At 39.8% G+C, this 15,523-nt stretch overlaps 2 long non-coding RNA genes across 8 annotated transcripts; both read left to right on the top strand.

Annotated features, from left to right (window-relative positions):
• Nucleotides 1–599: 599 nt before the first annotated feature.
• On the top strand, nucleotides 600–13,725 carry LOC119738545. Of its 7 annotated transcripts, none has more exons than XR_005272469.1 (4): nucleotides 2,492–2,514; nucleotides 10,464–10,469; nucleotides 13,239–13,339; nucleotides 13,635–13,725. It is a non-coding gene; the product is annotated as an uncharacterized LOC119738545 (long non-coding RNA). The 7 variants fall into 7 exon arrangements; XR_005272470.1 differs by lacking the exon at nucleotides 2,492–2,514 and adding an exon at nucleotides 9,055–9,202; XR_005272475.1 differs by lacking the exon at nucleotides 2,492–2,514 and adding an exon at nucleotides 9,067–9,085.
• Nucleotides 2,626–4,244, top strand: LOC119738571. Its single transcript, XR_005272476.1, has 2 exons — nucleotides 2,626–3,107; nucleotides 3,354–4,244. It is a non-coding gene; the product is annotated as an uncharacterized LOC119738571 (long non-coding RNA).
• Nucleotides 13,726–15,523: the final 1,798 nt, after the last annotated feature.

Raw genomic sequence — 15,523 nt, 5'->3', positions numbered from 1 at the left:
GAAGAACGGCAGAGAATTAGGAGAAGATTCAACATTTGGTGAGCAAGCTTCAAGATGTATTCTCTTTCCTTCTGTGGTAGACTGATCATAAAGCTCTCAAAAAGGTGCTATAATCAGTGTTCCAATCCACCAACATATACCATGAGTATTGCGTAATTTATGTAGGGCCCAGCACTTCAGATATATGCAAGGCCAAGTAAAGAAATAAACCAGTTTCTCGTAGCTGCCCGCTGCCTTTTTTTGCACCCACTTTTTATTTTTTAATTTTTTTTAATTTATAAATGCATACATTTGCAATATACAGGTGAGTCAAAAAAGACGAAACCCAAATGGCAGGACCAATTTTTGAATAAAGTTTTGCCTGTAGCACTTTCCAAATCTAGGATATGAAAACCCAATCAATGAGCTTTGTATTAACACAATATAATCTTTCCTGTTATAGGCATTATAAAAAGATGGATTTTGTTATGTTTTTGTTTTTGTTTGGATACAGGTACGGCGATGGTCGAGATGGAAGAATCACTGAGGCAACTTTCTGAAGTCAAGGGCGCCTTCGATCTGAACGTCAGACAGAACTTCCTGGATCCCCTGGATCATCTCAAGAACAAAGATCTGAAAGAGATCAACGTGAGTTCCATCTTACAAAATCTAACATCATCCATTATCTGGTTGATTCTGATAGAATCAGGACTGTGTTGCACAGCCACGTTCGGGGAAATTCAAGCACAAATTAGGGAAAATGGAAAAGCATAAAGCCACGTCAGAATGAAGTGGCTACGGCTAATACATTAGTTGCACCTATGGAAGCAGATGAAGCCACTTCCCATGTGGGCTAGTGTTAGTCGTAGCCATGTCATTCAGACATGGCTTATGCTCACTAACAGAAGGGTTAACCAGGGTTACTGGAAATTACATTCTCATATAGCGTAATCCGGCGAACAAAATTAGTAGCCATTTTTGAGGTCGCGCCACGACTACGTACATGCGTTCTTAAAGACGAGGCTCGCAAATGTTTTGGTCGAAGGAGTCCGGAGTGCGCGATTCACGTGAGCCTAGTGCCTCCGCATTTATCCTGAGTTATCCTGTTCACAGACAAACCAAGGCCGATGAAAACATATACCTCACCTCATGGTGGAGGAAAAAAAAAGCAGACGGGAAACCATTTTTTTTTTTACTCTGTCTAATAATGCATTTCATAGACCATGCATTTCATAGACAATCTTAGCTTCCAGGGTATACTTAGCACAGCTGTTTAGTTTTGGTGGAAACAACAGAACAATAAAATGTTGTTTTTTATAGGTATCAATAAAAAAAAAATTGTTTTGGTTATTTTTTTAATACAGCTACGGCGATGGTCGAGATGGGAGAATCACTGAGGCAACTTTCTGAAGTCAAGGGCCCCTTCGATTTGAACGTCAGACAGAACTTCCTGGATCCCCTGGATCATCTCAAGAACAAAGATCTGAAAGAGATCAACGTGAGTTCCATCTTACAGAATCTGACAGAATTTGGTTGATTTTGATAGAAGCAGGACTGTGTTGCACAGCCACCTGCGGGGAAATTCAAGCACAAATTGTGGCCAATCTGGAAAAAAATTGATACAAGACAAGTGATCGATTACTGGTTGATTTGGGTTGTAACTTATGCCTGTGTACTTTGGGTCATTCGATAAATTTGGGGTCCACTTTTTTCCTGTCCCTGTTAAATCTGACATCTGTGATTTTATAATTCTGGTGCACTCCTTAATGCAGTCGTCCTCCAAGAGTGATTATGAATAGCAAACTACCTACACAACGAATACAAAATTGTTTAAAGTCATTTTAACCCTAACTCCCTGGGCATTTTTGTGATGATGCTGCAAAATCCTCCAACTGCCTCCATGTCAAAATTGCAAGCAGCCTCAATCCTGCAAAATCCTCCATTATTTCTTGAATGTGATCCGTGGAAGAATGATCACTGCCTCAATCCTACAAAATCCTCCAGCAATCACTGTCAATATGTTGAGGCAGAGCCAGTGACATCCTGGAGCAGTGTGGAGGACTTCAAGTATAATTTATGCACAGCTGAGCATAAACAAACACAAGGCCCGGCCCAAGACCTTGACACACGTGCATCCTGCAAAATCAGCCACACATTTTTGCCAATTAAACAGCCTCAATCCTGCAAAATCCTTCATTTTGCAAAGAGGATTTTGGAGGATTTGGGAAGGTTAGGGTTAATGCAGTCGTCCACCAAGAGTGATTATGTGAAGCAGACAACCTACCCAACAAATTGTTGAAGTCATTCTTAATGACACTTGAACAGCAAATGGCAACGTTCAGAGATAACAGGAACTCGAAAATTGTCACACTTTGACCCATAATTTATATAAGGAGCCTTACAGCAATGTGCAAATGTCTCTTGTCAAACAGTACATTAACTTTCTCCCCAATGTTTGATTTCTACAGCACCATCGGAAGAAGTTACAGGGGCGACGTCTTGACTTTGACTTCAAAAAGAAGAAGCAAGCAAAAGGTAGGCGACAGATTATCTCAAATCCATCATATCAAATCATCTTACATTACTAAAATATCATAACTAAAACAAAAATAAACCATCAGACTTCCAAAGTGTTATTGTTAATGTGGGGGCACGTAACCTCCATCCACACACCGGCTGCCCGGATACAGGGCTATATTTAGATTGACCTATGTTGTTGTTGACGCGTGACCTATGCAAATGTAGCACTTGTTAACTCAATGTCCATTCACTCTTGAAACAAGTAGGTCCATAGTTTTAGAGGGTTTCTTCTACATTTTCTTATTATAATTGTATAAGAATGACAATAATGTCTAGGTGGAAGTTCCTTTGAGTATATTATGTCATTTACGGGTGTAAGTAATCCGTAACAGCATTTTGTTGAGGGTGCAATAATATTTTAGAGACACTTGGTGATGTGTCCGCATCGTGCGGGAGCGCGCGAAACAGGCACTGCTTGTCTTCCAACTTTTGGACGGCAGTCACTTATTTTGTAGCCGGGATTTTCTCGGTGAGAATTCACCTTTCCTTTGCTGTTTGCCAGCATAATCATGTGCTGAGTGGGAAGGTGGGCGCCTCTGGAACCTGTGGTGAGTGTCCTTTTTATCATAACTTTGCGGGAAACTTGCGTTTTTGTGACACTTTCACTCACGAACTTTCCAATTTTGCAGCGTCGTCGTCATAGCTACAGTCGTGCATATTCCCACACACACCCACGTTGTACTTGTATGCACAGCGTCTGAACTCGTGTTGTGTGTGTGACCTTTGACCGCCATTGTGTGTACACATTCACCATGTATTTTGACCGCAGTGTTGTCTTGTTTATTTTTCCGTAGGCAATATGTAGGCGCGGTCTACTGTGAGACCTTCATTTATTGCACCTGGGGATCTTTACTACACGGGATCTTTACTATACGGGATCTTTACTATACGGGATCTTTACTATACGGGATCTTTACTATACGGGATCTTTACTATACGGGATCTTTACTATACGTGATCTTTTGCCTGGTGATCTGTCTTTGCATCGTGACCGGGATCCACACACATAGCACATATACTGGGGAAGTTTTGGGATCAACATCTGTTCATCATGTTCATTAACTGCAACTGATCTAATTAACTCATTGGTTATTCTACTGATTTGCTGATGATTGAATAAATTCTCTATTAATCGCTGAAATTGAACTGAACTGGTGATTCCGTGTGATTCCATCTGGGGCAGCCTCCAACACACTTATCCTGATTTAGTTTGGGATCAAACTCCCTCATCATGCTGTGACACCGCAGTATTCAAATCACTTCAAAAATGGCGACGAGGATGGGATGGAGTGTGTTGCTTGTTGATCTCGTCGTGATCCTTCATCATCGGTCATCAAATTCAAAGATCCCCTGGTGCACGTTTCAACCTTTCAAGTCCTGCGACTGTGGAGGATGTGGCTACTGATGTCCTTCAGTGGGAGATCTGTAAATCGGCAGTTTTCTCAAATTTTGTATGTATTTTTACATGTTTATTGCACACGTGTATAACCCGTTTACAGTGATGGTCTTTGTGCATTGTTTATATGAACCCATTTTTTATTGACATATTTAGCTGCCTTTGTCAATAGAATTTTCATGTCAATGGTGCCCATAGAGGAGCCGTACGTATATTCATTGACCAGTTTCATCTGTGTCTGTTTTTCATATTTTGAGCCAATGTTGCATGGTTGGTGATTTGTAGGATGGTCAAGTCTATCCTCACGTTTAACGGAGCATATTTTTGAGCTTCAATTGAGGCATTTCGTGCATTCAGTTTTGAGTTGATGCAATTCAACATGTCACGTGTGTTTTGTACGCCATATATTTTGTAGTGCTCAAGAAGCCATTTGTATTGTGTTTTCATAGACTTTGTTCTGTGAAATTTTGACTTTGGTCAGTTATGGCCATGTTTAAAGTGCTGGAAGATGCACTTGCCCTTCGGAATGAAAGGCTAGTTGAAACACTAGTCAGTGTTTTTGAAAGTGCGTCTGTTGTGGAGCCCACTGTTGGGACTCTGTTCATAAATTCCGAGGCAAATTTTGATAATCTTGTTGGGGATATTGTAGGCATACTCACAGAAAGTAATGCATTGCTTGTTAACAGTGTTAGCTCGTTAATGGAGCAAGATTTAGCAACTAGCACCCCCGTAGGCTGTACTGAGCAGTTTCATGATACTGATGTTAGTCAGGGAAATGCCCTACCCCCGTCACAGCGAGCCATGTGGCGGTGGGTGAAGTTGATCTGCCAAATACAAAATGTATTGTCATTGAATCTTGTGGGGATTTTTGCGGTGATACAGTGTCTGAAGAGGGAGATAGTTTTGAGGAAATATTTATCGATACTGTAGGGTCATATGATGTATTAGAGGGGAGTTGTGATGTAACTCTTTGCCCTCAGTCTGTTTCAGAGAAGGAAACTTCCTGTTTTATTCAAGACCCTCAATTTGTTGCTCTCAGAGAAGAGTCGTTTGAAGATCCTCATTTTGATGTTACTCCCAATATCTTTGAATGTGCTGACTGTGTACTTGTTGAAAGTTCACAAAGTGAATTGCACAATACATTTGTTTGTGATGACACATTTTTATCTATCCCCAATTGTAGTGCAGATAGGCTCACCTGTTATGATGTATATGAGGTTTCGCCCTTCAAGGTGACCAAGTTGTTGTTGACCGTATATGTTGAGTGTTGGATGCCTTCCTTGCAGAGTAGGGCTTGCAAAAAAGCAGGGAAGTGTTATCCCGGATGGCCTAATGCCATAACTTAATTGAATTATCATTTGTCATCATACTTTTCAGCGTATGAAAAATCTTTAGTGCATTGGAGAGGGGATTACTTGCACCACATTTGTGGTGTGGGACGAGGTGTACTGCCGTCTTCGCCTCCCAATATAATTGTGATGTACTGCAAGTTAAATGTAGAGTTTTGAAGATTTGTATTTTCGTGATAACAAATATACTATGCAAGCAGTATACATACACTTAAGTTATGCGGTGTGGTGGAGAAATTTGTCATGGTATATCCTTACTGATCACTGTTTTTAAGGAATGGGAATTATTGTTCATGTATTGACATTTCCTCTTTTTACCCTACGTACTGATAGTGACGGGTTATTGGCTCATGCTTTTAAAGCCATTTTTGTGTGGAAAATGTTATCATTTCCCAAATTCCAATTTGTTTTACCCTAAGTACTGATAGTGACGGGTGTTGCTCCACTATTGTTGGAAGCACATTTTTGTGGTCGGTGGGATTATCTGTGACAGTTTCTCCATCTCATTGTTGACGGGTTTATGGCTCATGCTGTTGTAGCATTTATGTGAAATATATGCCATTTTTCGGTGTAGTTGGTAAATTCCAGCTCTCTGTTCTCACAATTTAGTAAGGTTTGAATAACCTCGTGTGTGAGACTTTTTTTCGGCATTTCACCATTTTGTAAAGCCATTTTTGTGTGGAAAATGTTATCATTTCCCAAATTCCAATTTGTTTTACCCTAAGTACTGATAGTGACGGGTGTTGCTCCACTGTTGTTGGAAGCACATTTTTGGTGGTCGGTGGGATTATCTGTGACAGTTTCCCCATTACATTGTTTGTTGCTGGTAATGCAAATGAAGACAGTGATAGATTATGTCTGTAACCTTGGGTGTTGATACCTTTGTTTCAATCAGGTAATCAGATTACCTTGTACATGTGTACTTGTGATTGCTTTTGTGAAGGAAGTCAATCTAAGATCCTTAGTTCTATGAAGGCGACTACTATTTTAGAATACCTTATGATTAAAACAGCAGCTGTAGAAAAGTTGATTTCATTGTATTGACTTTAAAGAGTAATTATCGAGCCTTGACCTTTGACTAAGGTTATCAGAAATTTGTTGTGGAACAGAATTTGAGAAATACAAGTGTGGATATCCATTGTTTGACTATTTTGGAAATAAGAATTGATGCATGTGCATTGACAAGTGTTAAAACTTTTTGCTATAGTTGACTAAAGTATAAACTTATCCATTGATCTTGAATACGTTAAATGAGAAGGTCTTTGGAAATGTATGTGCTTGGAATTATTGAAAGCTTTTTGTAAAATATCATGTTTCCCATTTAGCACTACAAGTGTCAAATGTCTATTGCGTAGTATTAAAGGAGACGCATACATGTGTATCTTTCATTCATGCCATATTCTTATGTAAAAGTATGTCAGCTTCATCCTTTTTAACAATGGAAGTTGAGTAACGACCAGTAGACATGTACTTGTATGCACACTTTATCATACATGTATATATAACATGTATAACATAAAAAAAAAAAATGTTCTCGTTAAAGTTTATCTTTAAAGAAATATTTTGGATGTTAAATTATATCTTGCCAATGTGTAAAATTAATATGGTGCTTAATACTGATGTTGCACAGTGAAATCTTACAACCTTTGAATAACAGTACATTGTACTTTAGTAGGGACCACTCGGGTCGCGTGGTCTTAAAGCAGGGAATTTGTGGGGGCACGTAACCTCCATCCACACACCGGCTGCCCGGATACAGGGCTATATTTAGATTGACCTATGTTGTTGTTGACGCGTGACCTATGCAAATGTAGCACTTGTTAACTCAATGTCCATTCACTCTTGAAACAAGTAGGTCCATAGTTTTAGAGGGTTTCTTCTACATTTTCTTATTATAATTGTATAAGAATGACAATAATGTCTAGGTGGAAGTTCCTTTGAGTATATTATGTCATTTACGGGTGTAAGTAATCCGTAACAGCATTTTGTTGAGGGTGCAATAATATTTTAGAGACACTTGGTGATGTGTCCGCATCGTGCGGGAGCGCGCGAAACAGGCACTGCTTGTCTTCCAACTTTTGGACGGCAGTCACTTATTTTGTAGCCGGGATTTTCTCGGTGAGAATTCACCTTTCCTTTGCTGTTTGCCAGCATAATCATGTGCTGAGTGGGAAGGTGGGCGCCTCTGGAACCTGTGGTGAGTGTCCTTTTTATCATAACTTTGCGGGAAACTTGCGTTTTTGTGACACTTTCACTCACGAACTTTCCAATTTTGCAGCGTCGTCGTCATAGCTACAGTCGTGCATATTCCCACACACACCCACGTTGTACTTGTATGCACAGCGTCTGAACTCGTGTTGTGTGTGTGACCTTTGACCGCCATTGTGTGTACACATTCACCATGTATTTTGACCGCAGTGTTGTCTTGTTTATTTTTCCGTAGGCAATATGTAGGCGCGGTCTACTGTGAGACCTTCATTTATTGCACCTGGGGATCTTTACTACACGGGATCTTTACTATACGGGATCTTTACTATACGGGATCTTTACTATACGGGATCTTTACTATACGGGATCTTTACTATACGGGATCTTTACTATACGTGATCTTTTGCCTGGTGATCTGTCTTTGCATCGTGACCGGGATCCACACACATAGCACATATACTGGGGAAGTTTTGGGATCAACATCTGTTCATCATGTTCATTAACTGCAACTGATCTAATTAACTCATTGGTTATTCTACTGATTTGCTGATGATTGAATAAATTCTCTATTAATCGCTGAAATTGAACTGAACTGGTGATTCCGTGTGATTCCATCTGGGGCAGCCTCCAACACACTTATCCTGATTTAGTTTGGGATCAAACTCCCTCATCATGCTGTGACACCGCAGTATTCAAATCACTTCATTAACCTGACACTAAATTTATCATTATTAATTGTCATAGAGTATGTCCCAAAAAAGTGTCTGTGAAAAAAAGTCTGATGTGGTTTGGGATTGGAATCATTTGCCCTTGAGCATTAAACCGAGGTCTTGCCGTGATGACTGATAGCCAGGCAAATGATTCCAATCCCAATTGCAGCCCTTTTCACAACATGCAGGATTTTACACAGCTTACATAAAACAGCACTGAAATTGATTAAGGCAAGGAACTTGGTCACAGTGTCCCAAAATGTTGTTGTGATCAATTGACAAGTGTGCAGTGATGCGTGACTGAAATTAAATGAAAATCATCGGGGTTGAGGCTAAGATAAGGAGTATCTGCACAATCAAACTTTTTCAAATTGGACTTCATGGTTTTGAAGTTATTTCAAAAATAGTCAGACGGACATTTCTTTTGGACATACTGTATAATGCGTATAATATTTGTTTGCACTAAAAGAATAAAAACAAAAATTGCATTTAAAATAGTGTTCCTTGCAAGCCTTCAATTGTGGTTTAGTTTTTTTGAGGACTTAGTTTAGGCAATCGAGAAAAAGTTTGAACTTTGTGTCAACCATATTCACTCAGCAGCCAATATGATCTGCCAAATATTGTTTCCAAAAGTGGATATTGTCATCGGGAACTGAACTTTGTTACTTTGATCGATAGGCCTAACTGTCTCTAATAGAAGAGTTTAATCATGAAATCCTGTAAATTGACGTCGCTGTGAAGGAATTTTCAACACCTTTGATTTCAACATCATTTTTTTTTTTACCACTCACTGTATTAATGTTTTACTTTCATTTTTCACTGTGTATCATCTACATACTCATCAGCATTAGCAGGTTTGGTCGGTATGTCAATAGTCTAGTTCCTAGACTCGTCATGAATGGTCCCTTATTGTGCTTAGCACCCATAGTGTACACCCATAGCTCACTACAAGTTTGAACTAACAATAAGCGAAATTGTCTGTGAGTTTCAAAAATGAGAATAGATAGTGTTGTTGACATTTGTTAATGCACAATATTACCTTGTACTTTCCCTACAACAATATTGTGAATGTGTGTATGTAGAATGCTAGATGCTTAAGATTTACAACTGTGATAAATGTCCATGTAATAGATTAACCTCAGTCCACATGTACGTGCAGGCTTTTAAGTACTCCTACTTTTCCTAGATATATATTTTTTTTACCGTGCTCCAATTTTTCCTACTTTTTTCTTGATTTTTGTCCCACAACTCCGAAGAAATTTAATCTCATTGAAAACTTTCATGGCAGTGTTACACACTGTCAAATCACACAATGAAGGGCTTGGGCGCAGGAGTACTGCAACTGTACTTTCAAGAGCTTAGTTTAGGATGGAGCACAAGTGTTGTGAGTACAGAACATGCCAAATGAGGCTTATGATGCTGTGGACGTGGGCGAGCATCAACGAAAACTACCCCAGAAAGCCCACTACAGTCCTACTTTTATCCTGAGTTTGTCCTCCAAAATCCGACTTCTGTCCTGTTGGTTTTTGTAAATTTTGACCCTACTTTTCTCCTTCTTTTTCACCTGGGTCTGCTTGAAAGCCTGTACGTGTATCGTACTATCATGACATTCTATTTTGAAGTGTGTTTTAAATCAAATTAGGTTAATTGCCCTTCAACGACGTTTAAACACTGTATACTCAGTGGGTAACACACTGAGTATACAGTGTTTCAACGTCAGTGAAAGGCAAAACCTAATTTGATTTATATCACCCCGACGCAAAAGTCCATCTTATAAAAGTGTGTTTTAGTTAGTTCATCAGTTACATGTCCGTAATAAACGTTTACCCCTTCAGGATTGGTCTAGACAGCCTCCGGGATAAAAAAACGACCAAACTGAATACAAAGGAATCCAACGGCTGCTTAGATTAATGGTCTCCATGCGCAAACAGGAGAGGGAGTTATTTGATCACTTTTAATAGTCCAGTGGATGGGGCACACTACGTATAGCGCATGGTACCCTGACTACTTTCATTCCCAATATGCACAAAGCCATAGCGTCTTCCTGTGACGTCAGGCGTCGTTGGCAATGCGTTCAAATGTCTCTCCCAGTCGTCTCCCCGACCCCAACTCTCCCTTTCTTACCGTTGAGGGGGTACTTGTGCGAAGAGCCCATTGGTCTATAATCCTATGATGACATCATGTTTCTATTTTTACTTTCCATGTACCCGTAAAAACGTTTTCGTCGGTTCCTCTCAGCAGCAGGTGGTATGTCAACACCGATTTTGTAGCGTAGCATTTCGTAGAAAATATTGTGGTGAAATAGATCAGAATTGATTGAGGATTCCGAAAATACAGTATAAGGCCAAAAGTCTATGTGTCCGTCATGCGTAGTGCGCACTTCCTGATGTGTAGAAATCAGTTGTTTGATAAGCAATGTGCATACATACATAGGTCCATGTACCTGTATTGCGCATTGCGCTATCCCTACTGCGTTAAGACCAGTCATTGTGGGAATATGAGTTTGTACGTCGGTCACAAGTGTGCCGAGAAATACGTACTCGTGGATTTTCAGAGTACGCATCGCGGATACGCAACTGGTATGCAAAACGCAATATACGCACATCAAAAACGGACACATGGATTGTCGGCCTAAAGCGTATCAAATTTGGCCAGCAGTCTGGGCTATAGAGTAGGCAGTAGTGCTATATTTGTAGATTTCGCCGTGGGTGCAGAGTCGAAAATGAAGGCAAAAGGAAAAAGCGTAAAGCCACGTCAGAATGAAGTGGCTACGGCTAATACATAAGTTGCACCTATGGAAGCAGATGAAGCCACTTCCCATGTGGGCTAGTGTTAGTCGTAGCCATGTCATTCAGACATGGCTAATGCTCACTAACAGAAGGGTTAACCAGGGTTACTGGAAATTACATTCTCATATACAGTGGAACGTTGCTATACCAAACACCGCTATTTTGAAATATATTATCCCAGATTTCTAAAGCTCGGTAGTCATTTTTTTTGAAAATCAAAACTGGATTAGAGTTCACTTTGTCATTTTGCAGTTTTGGTTTTGTTTTGGTTTTGATGCTAGCTTGTGCATGTTACTTCCTTTATTTTGTTTGGCATTTCACGGGAACGTCCTCATGAAAATTGCATGTTTTGTTTTCAAACATCTTGCTTGAAACACTAACAGCATGTCATAGAACAAACGTAACCAGCATTTTCACTTTGCCTGCATGTTTAAGCCAGCTGCTATGTTTTCTTGATTGGAGATTATCATGCCTTTTTTAATTTCATTTTTTTTTTCATTTTATTTCAAACTCATCCAAATCGAGCAACAGTCTAAAGACCAAAAATGTCTGATTTACTGGGGGATTAAATAAGACAAAACTTTGTTATTAAAAAAATCCAAACAATATATTCAAAAAGAAAACAAAGTTGCATTGGAAGATGTTCAGATTGACAAAAAAATGGTAAACTGTAAGAGTGTTTTCAGTTTTAACATCAAAAGACATATTGTGTTACAAGTTTTAGAATGTAATTTGTAACTGTTGTAAATTATTGTGTCTTTTTAAGAAGGACAACTACTTATGTTGGCAAAGAGTTAATGTTGGTTGTAGTTGATTCTGTCAGAAATAACATGAATTTGTATATATGGAGGTATCATGAATATTCATTACATCTCATACATATTAATGAGCCTGTTTGCTCATTTTGTTGGTCAATATTCAATTGCATTGATGAAAAAAATTGACCCAAATCATTTTTGCTTGGACTAAACCTTGGATAAGTGTAGATAAGTGACTTTTCCGAGGACGAAATTGAGAAAGTTTAAGTGTTAAATATGTGTGAGTTGTAATAAGTACGGAACTTTGTTATGCAGCTGATTTCACAAAAAACAGTGCGTAACTTACGCCATGCGTAGGACTTAATGCAACAAACTTATTGCGCGGCCATGCAATGAACTTATGATTGATTTCACGAAAGCTGGCGTACATGGGCCACGTTTTAAATAATCTAAAAATCTTGGACGAGGATAATAACAGCATTTCATGGAAGAAATGTTTGTGTATGATTTGTTCGTTCGTGAAGCAGTTGTTGAATCACTTCCGCCCGCCATTTTGGAAAAAAAACCTGGATTAATACAAAAAAATCTTAAAAAGCAATCAAATTTAATAGACGAATGAAGTATACAAAATGTAGCTCCATGGAATGCCATTGGAAGCTATTGAGCTGAGTGAGAATTACAGATTACACACAGGCATTCAAAAACAAATGAGATTTCAATCATTTGAGTCAAGACTAAAACAGTATTTTTACTGTCAGATTTTGTGTTTCGATTATGAGGAACAAGTCCACTCTTTTTTTCTGAAATATTGATGGCGATTTTTGTCCGTTTTTCCATTCATTCATGGAGGTGGGAAAACGTTTATGTTTCATGGTATTTAATGGGTATTTATTTGTTTGTAGAATGATAATTATCAGTGGTGGACAACTGAATGTTGGATCATTGTATCAAAATATTCATTACTTGGGAATAGAGTATGCAAATTACGTGAAATTTTCACAGTTACTAGTCAATAACAAGTACTTTACCCCTATTTATATTAAACAGAGCGAGCCACATATTTTTTGAAATATGTTTCTAATTTGGTCACTTTTTTTATGACTCATTGTGTACATGGTGATGGAGTAACTCTAACTCCCTAGCATGATGTACCAGGAACCATACCCATCCTGGCAAATTCCAACACCATATGGGAAACTGCTCACACATATTTCTGACTTTGATTCTGGAGGTGTGCCAACCCAATGTAAAAGACTGTCAGTTTAAGGGTACTGTACCCATCCTGACGGATTCCCACTAAACATGCCGTTGGGGTTTGATGGTTGAGTTCTGTTAGGGTTAATGCATGCTTGCATGATGCAGCAATTATACTACATTTCCACACCAGGAAAATACTGGCATCTTGGATAATTCTGAGCCAATATTTCTGACTTTTGTTCTCATCAATCTTGTTTTTGTTTGTGTTGCAGGAAGCACAATTCCTGAAGAAGAAATCCAGTTTGCAGAAGAGAAGTTTCACGAATCTCAGGAGCTTGCTGAGAACGGGATGAGGAACCTCCTTGAGAGTGATGTAAGTACCTGACAAATCGGAGCAAAGATGAGCCAAGATGCACTAGAGCATCTTACTACTCAATCAGATACCACTCATTGAGTCTCAAGAACAAGTTTTCACTTTATATTTCTGCACATTTATTTTGATATTTCTCTCAGTTCAACCATGGAAGAATAATTTATACCGATATTGTATGGGTGAAGAGATTGACGGTTTCCTTTTTAATTCTGTTGTGTAAGATATTCTTTAAATTGCCATGTAATTTAATTGTTTTAATGCAATCCTTGAAAATGCACCTTGTTTTCTTTAACAGGTTGAGCAGGTGTTACAGCTTCAAGCGTTAGCCGAGGCACAGCTAGAATACCACAAACAGTCTGCGGAGGTCTTGGAAAGCCTTCTGTCAACACTCATGAAAGGTATGCCAACAGGGGAAATCTGCCCCCCCCCCCCCCCCCACTCACAAGTGTCCATGTTTGATAATCAAAAAAAAAACGAAGAGAAGTAGGGGTTACTTTTTTTCTAAATCGATGCTTCTCGTCATCAACGGATTTGTGAAACTTAAATCAGAAAGAAATATAAAAGCATCTTACTACTCAATCAGATACCACTCATTGAGTCTCAAGAACAAGTTTTCACCAGAAATCAAGCTCTCACGGGAAAGGCCCCTGATGCCATGGCCAAACCCATGATTCCCTTGGTTACCACGTTTCACCCCAATCTCCCTCCCCTCCGCAAAATCACTAATGACAATCATCATATCCTCCATACTTCAGATCGCCTTGCCCGCGCCATCCCCAACGGCCCCACATTGGCTTACAGGCGTCCTCGAAATCTACGGGACTTGATTGTTCGAGCTGAAGTCCCATCCTTAGATGCATCCCCTCCCACCCAGCATGGTACTTTCAAGTGCAGTTCCAGATGTGTTGTCTGCCAGATTCATATCCAGGAGTCTGACTCCTTTTCTGTCCACTCTTCTGTCACTACCCACAGAACCATTGGTAACATCACTTGTAACACCTCTAATGTCATATATCTCATTTCTTGCAGGGTCTGTGGAGTGCAGTATGTAGGTGAGACTAAGAATACGCTCAAGAAGCGTTTCTATGCCCATCGGTCAACGGTCAACACCAAGAAACTAGACACCCCTGTTGGTCATCACTTCAACCTGCCTAACCACTCCATTTCTGATATGATTTTGCAGGGCATTGAATCTCTTGGCCATCGCAAGGACTCAGTTCGCCTCAGCAGAGAGTGGATGAATCGTCTTCGAACTATTCAACCACATGGTCTCAACATCCAACTTGGAAATGATTAATCCTTTTTTTTTTTCCTCCATTGTCTTCTGTTACAGATAATCCATCTGGTCTTCCTTGTTTGTGTTTACCCATCTTCCCCCATCTTTCATCCCTTTCCACCTCCATACTGTTTCCCCCCCACCCCCCCCCCCCCCCCCCCGCATCATCCCTTCACTCTCACACTCTTTTGTCCGTTCCCACTCCCTGTGACCTTTGATCCTTCCCCTTTCTGGTCCCTCCCCTGTTCACACAAGACCCCTTGTGGTTTGCCATCTCCCTTTGTTTCTTTGTTCTCTCATCCACCCTCCCCTGCATCTTTCTACACCTTTCCCACTTAATCCTCCTTTTGTGTTTCTTCTTTCAGCCCTGCATGTTTGTGTGCACCCCCATGTTAATGTATGCACCTCTGTCATTTCTGTTTTAGCCTCTGAAGAAGAACTTGCTAAGTTCGCAACGTCAGGCCACATTAATTTTAAGATTTATATATTTCAGGTCCATCCAGTCAGTAAGCAGTTTGCAGCAGTTTTACTTTTTTACATGTTTTTTTATATATAATAGAAAACACCACACTTTTTGTTCTTGGTTGGCCTTATTATTTTAATATACGTTTCAGTGTTCAATTCATTTCATTTAGTCTTTCAGATATCTTTCAGGTTATTCTGGATGGCTGCATGTCAAAGGAAACACATGCTTTATGTCAAAGGGAGATAATGCTCTGTATAATTTTTGTTTGTGAACCCCCCCCCCAACCTCCGCTCCCACCTCCCACCACCCCCCAGGCTTGACCCTACTCATCCCTCACCTCATCTCCATGAAATCCAACTGGTAGAAATGCAGGCTGCGCATCTTTGCCGCCACGGGCAAGAAGGAGCAAATGGACAGGGAGAAGATGAACATGGCCAACATG

Source organism: Patiria miniata, unplaced genomic scaffold (genome assembly GCF_015706575.1).
Source record: "Patiria miniata isolate m_02_andy unplaced genomic scaffold, ASM1570657v1 HiC_scaffold_10, whole genome shotgun sequence".
In the NCBI taxonomy this organism is placed as follows: Eukaryota; Metazoa; Echinodermata; class Asteroidea; order Valvatida; family Asterinidae; genus Patiria; species Patiria miniata.
This window is presented reverse-complemented; position numbering and strand designations above follow the sequence as displayed.